This window comes from Pleurodeles waltl, chromosome 1_2 (assembly GCF_031143425.1).
Source record: "Pleurodeles waltl isolate 20211129_DDA chromosome 1_2, aPleWal1.hap1.20221129, whole genome shotgun sequence".
Lineage (NCBI taxonomy): Eukaryota > Metazoa > Chordata > Amphibia > Caudata > Salamandridae > Pleurodeles > Pleurodeles waltl.
This window is the reverse complement of record NC_090437.1, coordinates 274842238-274859171: the sequence shown is the minus strand read 5'-3', so window position 1 is coordinate 274859171 and position 16934 is coordinate 274842238. Positions and strand designations below refer to the sequence as shown.

Genomic DNA, 16934 nt, shown 5'->3' with positions numbered 1-16934 from the left:
TTCCGGTAAATTAGCCAAAGTCGGTGTACCGTGTGCTGTAGTGTAGAGCGCGGCAAACACCGTGCCCCCTGTATTACAATGGTCCACAGTAGGAACCATACCAAACGGCAAACATATCGTCAATATTCTATGTTTATCCTGAGGTCCCGTATGGGGAAATACTGCTTCCAGCGTATGAATTTTTTGCGCCAGCCAAAATGGAGTTTCCTCCCGTTTAGCCGGTACTTTACCCATAACTGAGTGCACAGTGGCCGGATTGATACCCGGAACCACTGCATGTGGTTGTGCCGGAGCAGCACGCGCTAGGTTTGTGTTTAGTGTTTGCATTACAAATTGAACTAAGCGTCTATATGTAGCCGTTAAGTCCGTATATAAACGACGAACTTCAGCAACTGCCAATTGAGCAACCGCAGGATGTGGTGTATATGTAGCCAATAAAGGCCAGGTAGGACCATCATTACTTAGTGGACCTAACCTAACTTGTGCTATGGTGTGTGGGAGGGCGCCATCAAGCCAATTATGGTGTTCTTGATAAGATAAAGGTATCTCTAAGTATGCATATGCCCTGTATTGTCCAGGGGCATTCGCAACAGTGTAATCATGAAAAGTGTGTGTAGCCCCATCAACTGCCGGAAATATGACCCAAGAATAAAAAAGCTCTGTTCTATAGGCTGCATGGGCGTCCACCACAAACGTGACCGGACCCCCCTGGTTCGTCAGACCATGTCCTACCAGATGTCCCGTGAGCGGGTGTCGCATATTAAGTGCAATATTCACTACTTGGGGATTCACCATTATAAAAACAGCGCTATTTCAGAGAAGGGACACCAACATCGGGGTTTTCCTTTCAGAGTTCAAGCTTGAACAACCAACCCCAAAAAATAGGATCTACCTATATTGTGGTGGAGGAAATCCTCAGTGCCACAGACGTCTCCGTTAACGGAACCGAGGAGTCAATATATATATGAGACCGAGAGAGTCAGTCGGATCGGAAAATTAGAGCCAGACCAATCGTTGGCGGCGCCATGTCGCGTGGGCTCTCATTATCCTGAATGAGACTACTGGATTTCTAGGTAGCAGGATCGTTCCTGGTGTGGGGGACTGAGTCTGACCCACTTGGAAGAACCTCTGTCACCTTCAATCCGGTTTTGCTCTGGCTAACTAGCAGTGCCCCAAGGGGGAGAGATGATTGGGCAGCCGAGCGCATGACATCTTTAGAACTTCTCAGGGAAGTCGTGGTCACTCAGGTCCCAACCAGCTCTCTCATTTACAGTATGATCTCATATACAAATGACATAAGCAGTTTAAGTTTTATATATTGTTTTTAATAAAACGACTGCATTTTAGATAATAAGGCATGAACCGCAATAACCAGAACCATACAACACAGTAGGATTTAAATAGTCACAATGAGAGTGAAACATAAGAACAACGCGATCATGGTGTTAATAAGTTCTATTCCCTCTCAGTATCTTATATTTCGAGCACAGCATGTTAAGCTTCTAACTTGCCTTTCCGATTCCCCGGGGAGACATCAACCCTCATACCTGAGCAAAGGCCTGTGATCTGGTTCAGCATCTGCAACAAGGCAGTCAGCGTCTAGTTGTGGTTCCCTGGCCGGAATCTCCCTCTCCTTTGTATTAGGACAAGGAAGTCTTTTTACAACTAACATGTCAGTGTGATCACAAAACGTCCCTACGCAAGAATGTATCCAGAGACTAAACTGCTACCACGTCTATCGGCAATGTACCAGACTGTATCCTTGACTGAAACACAGAGTGAGCAAGAATGTGTTATTGAGAACCCCAGTGCTGAAGTAGGCTAAACAGTGTGATATCAAAAATAAAACAAGACCGTAGAACTGGCTATTTGAAAAATAACAGTACGAAGCTGAATAAAATGCATTTAGAGCAAAGTGCACAGAGGCTCTATACTGCAAGCAAGGAATAAAATACATCCAGGGCAAAGTGCGCAAAGGCCTAACGCCAGAAGCAAATGCGCAAAGGATACATAAAAATGACCACACTACATTGTAACTACATAAATCTAATAAAATGTTGTAATTGCACTACACAATGCAACAAGTGGGTTTATCTAAATGTACATTCAACGTCACCTCTAAACTTAAAACATTTCATATATGTATTACCATCACGTTTAGCCTTGCCTTGTGCATTTTATGTACACCATTAGATGTCATTTAACTCAAAAAGGTTTCTGTCATGTCTAATGCTTACATGTTTACTATGAACATTTATCATTATGAAATAAACACATCTGCCTTCACAAGTTACAAAACAAGTTGGTGTAAGTGTCCATTATAAGGATGAATGCTTGCACCAGAATTAACATGTCCATTACAAATGTTCCTCACTAATGTAGGCACTATACAAATATGTCAAAATAAACATGTTTTTGTCACGGTCATAGATGACAATAAGTTCATGTTTCTCACACTTGCATTAATAACATTGTCATCAAACAATTACTATCATTTTAAAAATAATATCGGGACAAACTTTGTGAAAACAAATGAAAATGTGTGCAAAATAATGAGATACTTCTCTCAGAAATAATGTTGTAATTAAAAAAAGTTATTGTCCATCAAATCCAATGATTCACAATTTGGGTTTCTGGCCCGTGGCTTGCCTCCTAATGATACTGCCAAGTACAACCTCCTCAGTAACAGACATCTAGTGGGCAGAACAAGCACCTCAATGATCTTTCTTGGGAGGGCTGGGTTCAGGTTTCATAGGGGTCAGGGATAGGTAATCAGTAAATGTGGATAGAGGAAAAATGCTAGAAGGGGCGGGAGAGGATGGGTTTGGGAGGTAGAGGGAGATGGAGTGAGTGTTGTGTTTGTCTGTTTTGCAGGTGCATGTGGGTCTGTTGTATGTGGTGTATGTTTGGGTGTGTGTGTCCTGGAAGGTGTTTAGTGTGTTGGTGAGTGTGTGAGTTTACATTTGATTGGTGATGGTTTGTGTGTGCTTTTCTGTGAGTGTGTTTGTTTGGATTAATGTGCTGTCGAGGTGGTTGGTATGGTTCTGGTGCATCTGTCTGTATGTCTTGTAGATGCATGTGTGTCTGGTGTATGTTTAGATGTGTGTGGTTTTGTAGATGTGTAATTAGGTGATTGTGATCTGACTACATGTGTGTACGTCTGGTGGGTACTGTTTTGTGTGTAGGTGTATGTGTGTGTGTATGAGACTGTGTGTGTTCAGATGAGTGTGAAGTAGAGATGGATGTGATGCTTGTGGGTATGCTGGTGGTTGTGGTAGTTGTGGTGGTAGTGATGGTGGTGGTTGTGATGCTTGTGGGTGTAGTGGTTGTGGTGCTAGTTCCTGTGGTCCTATGGGTTTAGTATAAGTGGTGTGTCTCTGTTGGATGGGTGTATGTTTGTTTTACTTGATGTGTTTGTTTATGTGCGGGTGTGCTGCTGGAATCTGTTGGAGTGGATGTGTACAAAGAAGTTAGTGTCCTTTGGATTGGTGTGTGAGTTGGGATTTGGGATGAGGAAGGGATGTCAGTAGCGACACAAGGCTGGGCTGGTTGGGGGCTGTGGTGCAGAGGCGATCTTCACTAGTGATCTCTGCATGGCATTCAGGAATGCAACCATCTGTTACAACTGCGAACTAAGCCCCTGGATCCCATTCACAGTCACTGTCTGGCTTACAGAGATGCTGCGTAATAGGTCAGTTACTTCTTCACTGAGCACAGCCAGGGAGGCAGGGGTGGTGGGGAGGTGCCTGCAGCAAAGGATACCCCAGCCCTTTTAGGGGCATGGGATTGGCCAACTGTGGTGGAGCAAAAGGGGGGGTGGAGTTGTAAATCTAGTGGCAGACAAGGATGCAGATGGAAGAGGCCCTGTAGAGTCTTCCACCACCAGGGACTGGTCACCTGTGTAGGCCTCCGAAGATGATGATGAGCTTGTGGCCTCCGTGCCAGTCCCCTCACCCTCCATGCCACTGTGTCTGTCAATGTCCAATGTTTCTCCACCCGATACAGAGTGGCCAGCTGCTTTCCTGCTTTCCTGGCCAATGTCTCCTTCACCTGCTGCTGTAGATGCTGAAAAGACACATACATCATTGGGTTGTGTGTTGGCCCCACATTTTTTTTACTCCATATATAAATGAGTTAAGTCGCACATTACTGCACTCGACTCCTGAAGTACTTAAAATAAAGAGGAAGCTACTGCAAATGCTTCTATATGCCGATGACGCTGTGCTTATGGCCCATACTCCTAGAGCCTTGTGTCAGCTAATTAACACTTTGTTGACTTTATGGATGCGTTAGATCTCCATACCAATTTTCTAGGTCGCATAACATGCCATGTGGTCCTATTAGTAAGATTCTGTCTAGTGTAAATATCAGTTTGCATTGCCTAAGTAGTATTAGTACTTTCCATTATTTAGATGTTATTTTTTCTGCAGATGATACGTGGACCCCCAACATTGTATATTGCTGTGCAAGATTCTCTAAAACTGTAGGGTCTTTAAGTAGCCTCTCTAGCCAATAGCAGGGGGCACTTTTGCGCCACTCCTTCAATTATACACTACTCAATGCTTATCTGTTGATATGTACGGAGCAATGGTTTGGGGTATATTGAATTGTAAGGCGATCCAATATGAGGAGAATAGATTCTGTAGAAAACTATTGTCTGTCCCGATATTAGCATCTCATTATATGTGATACAAAGAACCAGGGCTGACCTATTTGGCAGATAGGATTGGAGCTCAGCCCGCTATGCTATGGCTTGTGATATGGAAGAATCAGATTGCCTTTCTCTGGATAAAGGTATGCTTATTCCTTGGTTAGCATATGTGAATGCTGAATATTGTAAAAATGGTATGCAGTCCATTTTCGATGAACCAATGACATGCATTAATATAGATAAAAGGACTGTGGCACAGGCACTTTGCCTTTCTGTGGAATCTCAACCATATAGTAAAGCGGTAAGGAAACACACTGTGAATGATTATTTAAGCCTGACTAATCCCGATTATCCTACAGTGTATTTATCCTAAGGTTGTAGTCATTGGGAACGATCTTTATTGTTCTGTTTTATATGTGATACAATGAAATACATGCTCTTCTTTCCATTAGGGTTTGCGCGGAATCTAGATGATGTACTTTGTCCTTGTGATAATGTATCAGGTCAGTCATTGCTTCTTTTTTACCTCTTTTGTAAATTTTATGTAAGCTAAACTAGATTTTATTTGATGCCAGTTTTTAAAAAGGTACTGCTAAAATTTGGATCAGTATAGGCCTGCTTTTATATTTCCACTGTTGTGATATAATTGAGAAGTAGTTGTACACATTGGGGCCTTTTAAAAATTCACTGTACAAGCTCAGAGGTTCATGCTGTCATAACAATATGTGTATCACAGCTTCTTGTTTTGGATTTAAAATTAGACTTTTCTATAATTAATTATTTGTATTTGTTTTTTTTCTTATTTTAACTGTATGGATGTTATTTTGTTATTACTTTAATGGATGTTTTTATGCTTCTGCTACACTCCAATCACAACACTTCACACGGGAACTAAAAGGGACAGGATAGACTGTGTTTAAAGAAAACTTAAAAATACATTTTCCATTTAAACATGTATCTGTTATTCTGGGTTCCAATACAGCTGGTTGTACAGGGACAGGACCTCTGTTGTAAGCTGTTTGAGCTCCTCAGCTGAGAAGTTAGGGGCCCTGTCAACTGCTTTGCCTCAAATCGTGGCTCCCAGAGGTAGATAACAGCAGCAAAAGTGGAGGACCTATTGTTGGCTGCACTGTTAGGAGACAAGTGAGCTTTGTTCATAACAGCTCAAACATGTACACAACTATGAGATCGTCAACTGAGACGGACACAGCCATTGACTTTCATGCATTGCCGTCACTCACATTATCTTACGACCATATCCGTCAGGGAGTGTTACACGTACTAAGCGGGCAACTTCTGCTGAGGGCCATTGGATTCCAAATATCCTGATGGCAAGGTCAGGTGGCTGCCATTTTAGGATGTCAACCAGTATTTTTTAAAATGTTAAGTGAATCACCACCACTCAAAGTTGTGGCTTGTTTGTTTACCAATGCAAAATACGTGCATTACTGTTTTTTGAAAAATGTGGCCATTATAATGTAATGTGTTACTGTGTTTCAGTTTGATAGTGATACCGTTTATTTTATGCTTCCATTGACAGATAAAAAAAAAAATGTGTAAATAAAGCATTTAAAATGTATTATTTACACATTATTTTTAGAAATTAGCAGACATGTAAAAAATCTTGTATCTAAGTTACAACATCACTAAAAATTATGTGTACAAATATGTCACAAAAACATATGGGATTTTACAAAAACATAAGATGCGTGTTGATTCTCAAAGGATTGTCTGCCTATTTAAAGTGATATTTTCATTTTGACTTTAATGCAGACACATGAACCCGGGGGGGGAGAGATAGAAGACAACAGCCTCAAGAGTTTAGACCATTTCTAGACCTTGCCACCATGGAAGAAAGGAATATAATTTAAAAAAAAATCTGATTCAATAGGCAAATTATTTTGGAGTTATGTAATCAGCTGGGGTAACATGCTCTGCCTCGTAGTTGGAATCCTACACCAATAACAGCAATATTGAAAATCATGGCAGTACTCAGTTGTGTGGCCACAGGATCCAAGACACTATGCAGTCTTTCAGTGGTGTGCTACAAGAAGTCCTTTCTTCAATAATGAAACACATCGACAGCTTTATCCAGTTTCCACATTATGAAGATTTTGTAGATGTAAAGGGAGATTTTTATACTTTGGGTCACATACCACATGTGGTTGGAGCAATTGATGGTGTACATATTGTCTTAGTACCACCACACACCAGGGAACAGGTCTACCTCAAGTGGAAGGGCTTCCTTTCAATCCATATGAAAGTTGTCTGTTTACTGGATTTGTACATCTCAAGCGCATGTGCCAGTTTCACAGAGTGTCAACATATGATTTATTTGTACTACAGAACAGCAGCATACCCCTGCAAATGTCACACCTTAGACCTAACAGGCCCTGGCTTGTTGGTAAGTACAATATGACAACATGATTATCTGCTCAATTTCTAGTTGAAGGAGGTACAATGGGATAAGATATTTTTGCTCAATCTAATTTTTCCTTTCATATAGGAGACTCAACTTCTCATAACTGACCATGGATGTTAGCACTGCTGAGGAATCCAACAACGCCACTTCAGTGAGGCCCATGTAATAACACAGAGGCCAGTGGAGTGGGCTGTTGGACTCCTAAAGGCCAGATTTTGCTGTCTGGATAAAACTGGTTGAGCCCTCCTCTACTCACCTGATAAGGTGTGCAAAATCACCATGGTCTGCTGCATGATTCCTAACCTTGCCCAGTGACGGAACATACAATCCACCGGGTGAGGATGTCAAAATGCAAAATGAAGAGGATAGTGGAGAAGAGGAAGGAAGTGACGTACATCAGGATGTAATTGACAGCTTCTTCACAAGAGTGTAGATAAGTGTACATCTTTAACTAACATTGCATTCAACGTCCAAATAACTTGTAATATAAAGTTCATAGTAGTTTCAGAATTTCCATGGCAAAAGATGTTTGTTGATGAACTTTCTGACACATTGACTACTGTGTTCATTTACATTGTTAATCTGATTGTTCTAAGCAAATGTGTCCTCATTATTTGTCATTTGTAAGGTGTCTATTTTGTAATGTAAAGTAATTAATTTTCTTGCTATTCTGTTTTAGGATCCTTCACCATGTCATCTTCATTTGGAAATTTCAAAGTTGTGACATTTTTTCTTATATATTGCTGATAACATGACCAGTGATTGAATGGAAGTATATGAAATTGCATCAGACTTTTTTTCTGTTGACTGTTGCCACCTAGGCAATATATGCTGCTTAACTTGCTCTGACCATATGTGTAAGTCGACCAATAGCATACTCATCTCCCTTCACATTTTCAAAATCTTCATTTTGTGTTAAGTGTATGAACCTATTGATGTGTCTCACCATTGTAGAAAGGACATTTTTAGCACACCACCTAAAGTCGGTTGTGACATGCCACCAGTTACTGCCACAGTTTATTGGAAGGATTCTGTGGTCCCAAAATGTGTACTTCCATGATTTTGACTATTGGTGTTCTTGATGTGTGATTACTATTGTGAAGGAGGAGGCCTGTCTCCAGCTGATGACATGAATCAATCATAGTTTGCCTATTCAATCTCTTTTTTACAAATATATCCCTTTTTCCATAGTGTCAAGGTCTAGAACTGTAAAACAATAAATTACACAGACTATTTTTTTAATGCATTTATTGTAATTTTTCTTCTTACATTTGACAAACTAATCTTACTTACTAATTTGCTAAATTAATAAGTTAAGATTTGTGGTTGTTACATGTTTCTTTTTTGAACATGCGAGAACCATTACCTCAATGTAACATTTTTTTGGCTAAAAATATTTTGATTATTTGCATTTTGGAAAGTAATAATTGAAGGGAGAAAATTAAAATTGGGAATCACAAGAAATACAACACCCGCCCTTGACTTTGTGTTTTCAGAATTGATACAGAATTAAAACAAAATAACAAAAAAGGAAACCCAAAAGAAATAGTCACTCGTGGTGGATGAAACTACTATTTTAGAGGCAAAATAGTTGAATGTACACAATACAACTGGCATCTGAAAGGTAAATGTGTCAAGAATATAGTCCACAGAGTGAATGGTAGGCACACACTGGAAGAGATTAGGGGCCAGATGTAAGAAGGCGTTTGCGAGTCACAAACGGCGAAAAACACCATTTGCGAGGCGCAAAAGCCTCACCGGTATGCAGAAATGCATTTTGCGAGTCGGATCCGACTCGCAAAATGCATTTCCGACTCGCAAATAGGAAGGAGTGTTCCCTTCCTATTTGCGACTCGCAATGCAATTCAATTCCATTTGCGACCGCGAAAGCGGTCGCAAACGGAATCGCAGTTACCATCCACTTCAAGTGGATGGTAACCCAGTCGCAAACGGGAAGGGGTTCCCATGGGACCCCTTCCCCTTTGTGACTTGACAAAAAAATATTTTTTCAGAGCAGGCAGTGGTTCAATGGACCACTACCTGCCCTGAAAAAATCCAAAACTAAAGGTTTCGTTTTTTTTTTTTTCAAAGTGCAGCTCGTTTTCCTTTAAGGAAAACGGGCTGCACTTAGAAAAAAAAAACTGCTTTATTAAAGAGCAGTCACAGACATGGTGGTCTGCTGTCTCCAGCAGGCCACCATCCCCGTGAGTGCCCATACTCGCAATGGGGTCGCAAACTGCGACCCATCTCATTAATATTAATGAGGTGGGTCTTTGCGACCCCATTGCGAGTTGCAGAAGGTGTCTGAGACACCTTTCTGCATACCAAATTGCGACTTGCAATTTGCGAGTCGCAGGGACTCGCAAATTGCAAGTCGCAATTAGTTTTTTTGCTACATCTGGCCCTAGGTTCTTCATCTCTTGCTGGTGGTGGTCGAGGTCTTGCCATTCTCTCCCAGTGGTCCGGAATACCGTTCCATCCTGAGGGGAGGGAGGGCTCCACAGATGCAGGGACTTAGGTGGTTGGAGGTGTATCTGCTTGTGGCAGGGCCTCCCTATCGGCGGCCGACCCAGATGTAGTGGGCCCAGATGATGTAAGGCCACAGAAAGGGGTAGATGTTGCTGCAGGAAAAGCCCTGCACAAATGGTAGTAAATATCAAAGTGCGCCCCAGTCAGGGAGCTCAAATTTGAGATTAGAGTATTCATCGATACATTGCATTCCCTCTACAACTGCTTAATATCCCGTAGGACTGTAAGGACCCTGCTTATCATTTCTTGGGACTGATGTAGGGATCCAAAGACTTGCTCAATAGTGGTCTGGGTAATAGTAAAGCTAATGGCCTCACTTTGCTGGCCCACAGATTCCCTCACACATAACCTACCCCCACTCCCCTGTGCCCTTTTGCCAATGTGCCCCATTCCACTGGGTACTAGGTGAACTGGGGGTGGTGGAGATGGTGGTGTTTGCTCAGCAGCAGCCAGAACTGGTGGGCACAAGACTGGGGTGATGTACCTTTAAACACAGGAAGTGGAGGTGCCCGTTGGCTGAGGTGTTGTAACAGCTGGGGGGGGGAGGTGTAGGTGTGGGCTGAGTGAAACTCACTGGAGCTGTCTGCCCAGGCAGACCAAATGGACCAGGCTGCTCCACATCATCCTGACTTGCAGACGTGGAGTCCCAACTGAAGGCTTGATCCTGGTCTGGAATGGAGGTATCCTCAGTGGCAGATGGTTGTCCACATACTCTGGGTAGAGGACCTAATATGGATTACAAGAAAACAAATTGTAAAAGTCTGGATTATTCATCAAATGTGTTTTGCGCTACAAGTGAAGCAAACTATAATTAATAAATTGTTATCTATAGTATGTTTAGGCCTTTCAGTGTGTTTTGTATATTACCCATACATTATAAATTACACACATGCAAACTTCAAGAAAATAGGCATGTGAAGAGATATCCTGAAAAGTCCTGAAGTGAACATAAATTATACCACATGTTCAACCCAATTTAGTATAGTGGAGAAATGAGACGTAAACCATTCCATGGCCTGGAAGGCTAAAATTCAGACCAATGTACACCTTAGTAGGATTGATGGCATTGGTCATCATATGCTAAGTAAAATGCTAATCATTACTATGTATACACTGCATACAACATGACATGCTATAAATGCATTAAGCCACATTCTTTGAGTAGTAAAACCAATTACATCCCTTCAATGGAATGACAAAAAGTGACAACATATAAAATTACATGAAGTAATCTTTTTTTTATTCATTGCATAAAATGTGGTTTGAGAAATGCCTGACATTTTGACATCTGCGCACATATGTATGAAAAGAGAGCGCCTCACAGTGCAAACATATTTTCCACGTACAAAAACAAGTCATCATGGTAGTTGTATTCCTTTCAATTTGACATTGCCAACACTTGGAAACCGTGTAATTTGAATATTCCTAGTCAAATATATGCAGTATGCACACATTAAAAAAAAAAATGGAAATATGTAAAATATGTCAAAATCTGATAAAAGATTTACAAGCACCATACCTTCCCGGTAAAATGGATGGGGGTTTGAACCTTGTATCTTAACTACAACATAATTCATGCAAACATAGAAACAATCAAAGATGATAAATGAAGAACAACGCACATAATGACCACCATTATTGCCCATTACTAAATGTAGGGTTGGCACCATAATGCTAATAATATCATGGTGACAATCGATTTGTGATTTTTCAAACTGTGTTTTACAAAGTTGGAAAACACATTATGTGCAGCTGACTTAAGAGCAAAAACTACATTTATGTTTGGTGAGACTTACATAAGTCTAACTTACTAGTCTCCACTCCACCAGGGATTCCTGTCAAGCCTTGAGGGTGTAAGATCTGCAAGACCTTCTCCTCCCAGGGAAAAAGATGTAAGGGGGGCTGGAAGAACCACCACCTGTCTTCTGGATCTCCAGGTGATGCATGGAGGCCAGGGAATTCACTGTTCCCTGCAGGTCATTCCTCCTCTTCCTAATTTCCTCCTGTGTGCATGGGCTGTTTGCTGCATCATTCATTGTGCCAACTATTCTGGCCCACATTTGTCTTTTCTGAGAATTTGTTTGTATTTTATACGTGGGCTCCAAACAATTGTGGCTCTGCTCTAATTATTTCATATAGCATGACTGGTAATTCTCCCTCTACAAAACATGGATTTCTACTCCCTGCTATCAAGCGTAAGTGAAAATAAATGGAATAGAGGCCCACAAGTTAATGAAAAAATAAAAACTGGAAAAACTTAAACAACCTGACTTCTGAGTGGCAAATTCAGTAGCAAAAATGGTGTTCTGCAGTGATTTGGCAAAGGATCATGGTCTAAAATAGAGTGTGTTTTATAGTTTGATATGCAGGTGTTCACAATTGGCCAATATACATCAGGTGTGGTCTGCTGCCATCCATCCAATAGCCACAGCCATAGTACAATTTTGAGAAGGTCCAGTGACGAACTCCCACTGTCAGGAATCTGCTGCCAGAAAAATGCCAGCATAACTGTGAAATCTAAATATGCTTGGCGCAATCTCACCACCCTGACAGCAATGCAGTACCATTAACCAGCATTGGATTCCACTGTGTCGGCAGCGGTAGACTGCTTACGCGGCAGACTCTACTCTGTTGATGTGGACAGAGGATCAGCAACCATATAGCTAAATATGGCGGTCGCAACTCTGTCAGCTTGAAAGGGTTCTTGCAACCGCCGTCACGGTGGCAGACGGAACTCCTGTCAAGATCTAAATCAGGCCCTAAAATAAGAAAATTATTATTCAATAATTATTTTTTACCATTAAACAAAACATATATGTTTTAAAATACAAAATAAGTGTACTTATTTATCATTAATTCCTAAGGCATGTTATTTTCAGCCCCTACCTCCATTATATTCCATGAAAGTGTGTTGCACTGCTTGTGAGTGACCATATTTAGTACTGGACTTTCTCCACAGCTGGGCTGGAATATACTTACAACTGTTTTGACACATTTAGGGCTGTATTAAGTATAGAAGTGTTCATTGTGAATATCAATGGTGTTACTCCTTTCCGGTGAGGTGTAGCAGCCTGTATCTTCCCAAATCACTCCTTGAATTTCCCTAAACCCCTCCCATTTTGTAATGCACAGTCTCCATTTCCCAGCTGCCTCCTCTTGTTTCTCCCACATTCACTACTGAAGAGTAGGTGTACATGTGTTGATGGAGATCCCTACATAGGAACCATACAGAGGGTGGAGATTTCAACCCATAGGTTAGTTAATAGCATTTTATAGTGCATGAACAACTCCTGTAGTACTCTCAAAACTTCTAGAAAATGCAGTTTGCAAATAGGTCCCATGGTATATAAATTACATTGGAAGACTATGTCATTGTCACATACATTTACCTAGCAACAACATTTTGCCAAAATCTCAATAGTAAATCCCATTACACACATTTAGGAAACAAGGCCATGGGGCATGCAGCTGTTTTAAATCAATGTTATAAATACGTGAGAAAGAGGCATTTTAAGTACCTACTCGAAATATATGCTGCAAAAGTTCTGCTGACTCTCATTTATGCTCTTGAATACACACCTATAAAGCAACAGCATGAAGGGAAAATTGTGTCAGTAAGCCAATCAGTCCCCCGTTCATTCACTGCACTTTGAATTTGACCTTACGAGTGCCTATGCCTCTGCAATGGCAAATATAGTCCGCTTGGCCAATGGCCTATGGCATGCAACAGATGGCACACTTACAGACATTTTGAGGCAGAAAATCTTTTCACTCTAGAAAAAGTTAACATGTATAATGAAAACTTAAAATTGGTTTTAGATAAATGAGAATGCAAAGTGGACTATTCATCCTCCTTGTCGCCAGCACAAATTAGGATCTTTTTAAAAAACTGTTCAGAGACTAAGGATTTGGTTTAGAGTTTGGTGGAGGGGATTACTCCATCATAGCCTATGGAGATCGTAATACAGTGGACCGGATATCTGTCACATTTGTGATGGAGTAACCTGTCCACAAAAATCTAAATCAGGCCCTGAGTCACTTACGTGACATCAATAATTGCATAAAGTTAAAAGTTTACTAATCCATGTTGGCTGTTAAAGACAAAATATGTTTGCAAAAGTATTTAAAGCTAGAACATGGCGTCAGAGAGGAATCCTGGCTTAAGACATACGCTCGACATCTGCCCTGCAGTCTCAGCAGGGTGCCATTGTTATACAGCTCCGCTATATCTTAAGTTTAGCATAACAGATATAAATGAAATGCTAAGATTTATAAGGTTTCCTCCAAATGAGTTAGTATTTTCTAATTTATTCAAAGTTTTAAAATCCTTTCTGAAATTATTGTAAATGTTTTATATATATGCACACTTGGCTCTACAGTTTGATTCTGGCAATTGTATCTCATTTTAAATTGTTGACCCATTTCGGAGTCTTAATCAATCAAATCTTTGACTTGACTTGAGCAACAAAAGGCAGTACAGAGGAATGACACACATCTATCCCATGTGCAAACCAGATGTATAGGCTTATAAATCATGTAAGTGAGAGGCTCTCTCCATACACTTTTTCAGTGTAGTAGGTCAATTAAATCTTGTGGAACGCTGTAATACACCTTGTTCTGTATAACATACAGAATAGAGAAAGTTCTAACTTGCACATGTAGTTTAGTTCAATGTTAATAAATCCCTTTTCTCCTGTTGTCAACAGACCTTCAGGGTGGAGACTTCTTGACTACAGCACAAACCAATGTCCTTCAAACAAAGAACACTAGGACATCAGCAAAATTTGAACAGAAGATGCTTAATACCCCTCACCAGGTCAACATACAGACATGGACTAGGTGCTATAGAATCCACTCAGCTTGGCCATAGGTGCATTGCCCTGCCAGTGCTGTAATCAAACTAACTAAGACTTATGCAACATACATACTTGTGCACAAGCTGAGTACAACTGGCATACGGTGGAACACACCTTGAATGGTTTGTTTACAGCTTATAACAATCAACAAAGGAACTATGAGCATGCTTTAAATTTGGCAGACTTCCTCTAATCTCCTTGAGTAACTGCAAATTGGTCAAATAAAGGAGTACTTTTCTTCAAAGTTTTAAGTGTAATTATTTGTATTCCTTGTTAAAATCTTGTTCTACCTCCACCAGATCTACTTTCTGCAATTGTTACTGTAAATGTTCAGGGTCCTTGTCCTCTGAAAATACATAAAACAACCTCAGTCTAAGGAAATCACGAGCACTAAGCATACTAGCCTAATACAGATTAATTAGGCCTGTACTTACTAAAGTTTTGCACCAGCAATTACACAAAATGATGCAAAAGACAGTGTCATTTTAAAAACCATTTTAAAAACCCACTGTTGGACCGGGCCCTTTTTGCAGGGTCATCCCCAAACTTGTTGCCCTCTTCCTGCTACCTATTCTGATGTGTTTTGTTGGCTTAGGACTCTGGGCACTTTATCACTGATGACCAGTGCTAAAGTGCAAGTGTCTAAAATGGTATTTGTAATTGTTTTACCCATGATTGGCATATTTGGTTTACCAGAAAATCCCTAGTAAAGTGCACTAGGTGTGACCAGGGCCTGTAAATCAAATGCTACCAGTGGGCCTGCAGCACTAATTGGCCTTCCACATAAGAAGCTCTGTAACTATTTATCAGACCTGCTACTGCAGTGTTTGTGTGAGCAGTTTGAACTGCCAGTTTGACCTGGCAAGTGCCCTCACTTGCCAGGCCCAAACATTCCCTTTTTACATATGTAAGTCACCCCTAAGGTAGGCCCAAGGCAGCCCCATGGGAAGGGTGCAGTATATTTAAAAGGTAAGACACATACTGGTTTTACATGTTTTGATAGTGAAGTACTGCTGAAGTGGTTTCTCAATATTGCAAGGCTTATCTCTCATATAGGATAACACGGGGATTGCCTTAAGATATCGTTTAAGTGTAATTCCCTATTGGGGGCAGCTAGAGAATGGAGTTTGGGGTCTCTGTGCTCACAATTTAAAATACATCTTTTGATAAAGTTGTTTTTTAGGTTGTAAGTATGAAAATTCCACTTTTAGAAAGTGGGCATTTTTTTGTTTAACCATTCTGTGCCTCTCCCTGGCTGCTGAATACACATCTGGGTCAGACCGTCAATAGGGCTGTTTGTGACTTCACTCTAGACAGTCACACAAGGGGAGCTGAGGTGTGTTCTGCATATCTTGATGGGTCTTACTGGGCTAGATTGGTGGGAGGAGCTGACACCTGCACTTGAATAAGGCTGTGCCTGTCCTCACACAATACACTCTCCAAACCCCTTGAGTGTATCTGGGGCAGGACAGGGAGAGGCAGGGTCTTCTGCACTACAAAGCGACACTGCGAAGTCGATGCCACAATCAATCAATCATAGGATTTATAAAGCGCACTACGTACCCGTGAGGGTTTCAAGGTGCTTAGCTGTTGTTACTGATCGAAGAGTCTTCTGAAGGTGAGTAGGTCTTCAGTCTGTCGCAGGTTGGTGGGGAGGGTGTTCCAGGTTTTGGCGGCAAGGTATGAGAAGGATCTGCCGCCGGAGGTCTTTCTTCGGATGCGGGGGACGACGGCGAGGGCGAGGTTAGTGGAGCGGAGCTGACGTGTGGGGGTGTAGAAGCTGAGTCTGTTGTTTAGGTAGGCTGGTCCGGTGTCGTGGAGCGCTTTGTGAGCGTGGGTAAGAAGCTTGAAAGTGATCCTTTTGTACATGGGGAGCCAGTGAAGGTTTCTCAGGTGGTGGGAGATCTGGCTGGGGCCGGGTACGTTGAGGATCAGCCGTCGGAGGTGTTTTGGATGCGTTGGAGGTGTAGTAGGTCTTTTGCTGGGATGCCTGTGTAGAGTGCGTTGCCGTAGTCCAGCCTGCTGCTGACGAGGCTCTGTGTCACTGTTCTTCTTGTTTCTGTCGGGATCCACTTGTAGATTCTGCGGAGCATGCGGAGTGTGTTGTAGCAGGAGGAAGAGACTGCGTTGACCTGTTTAGACAAGGTGAGGGAGGAGTAGAGGATGAAGCCCAGGTTGCGAGTGTGGTCGGACGGTGTCGGTGGGGTTCCTAGTGCGGTTGGCCACCAGGAGTCATCCCAGGCGGAGGGGGTGGGTCAGAGGATGAGGACCTCCGTCTTATCCGAGTTTAGTTTCAGACGGCTGTATCTCATCCATTCCGCGATGGATTTCATTCCCTTGTGGAGGTTGGTTTTGGCAGTGTGCGGGTCTTTGGTGAGTGAGAGTATGAGCTGGGTGTCGTCGGCGTAGGTGAGAATGTAGAGGTTGTGTTGTCGGGCCACTTGTGCGAGGGGGGCCATGTAGATGTTGAACAGCG

General features: G+C 41.7%; 1 long non-coding RNA gene across 1 annotated transcript in view; it reads left to right on the top strand.

Annotated features, from left to right (window-relative positions):
• LOC138295500 (uncharacterized) overlaps nucleotides 1-14636 on the top strand; it is an 88002-nt gene extending 73366 nt beyond the window's left edge. Inside the window, exons 2-3 of the long non-coding RNA XR_011203608.1 lie at nucleotides 5104-5154; nucleotides 14309-14636. This is a non-coding gene — a long non-coding RNA (uncharacterized lncRNA). The remainder of the gene's footprint in view (nucleotides 1-5103; nucleotides 5155-14308) is intronic.
• Nucleotides 14637-16934: the final 2298 nt, after the last annotated feature.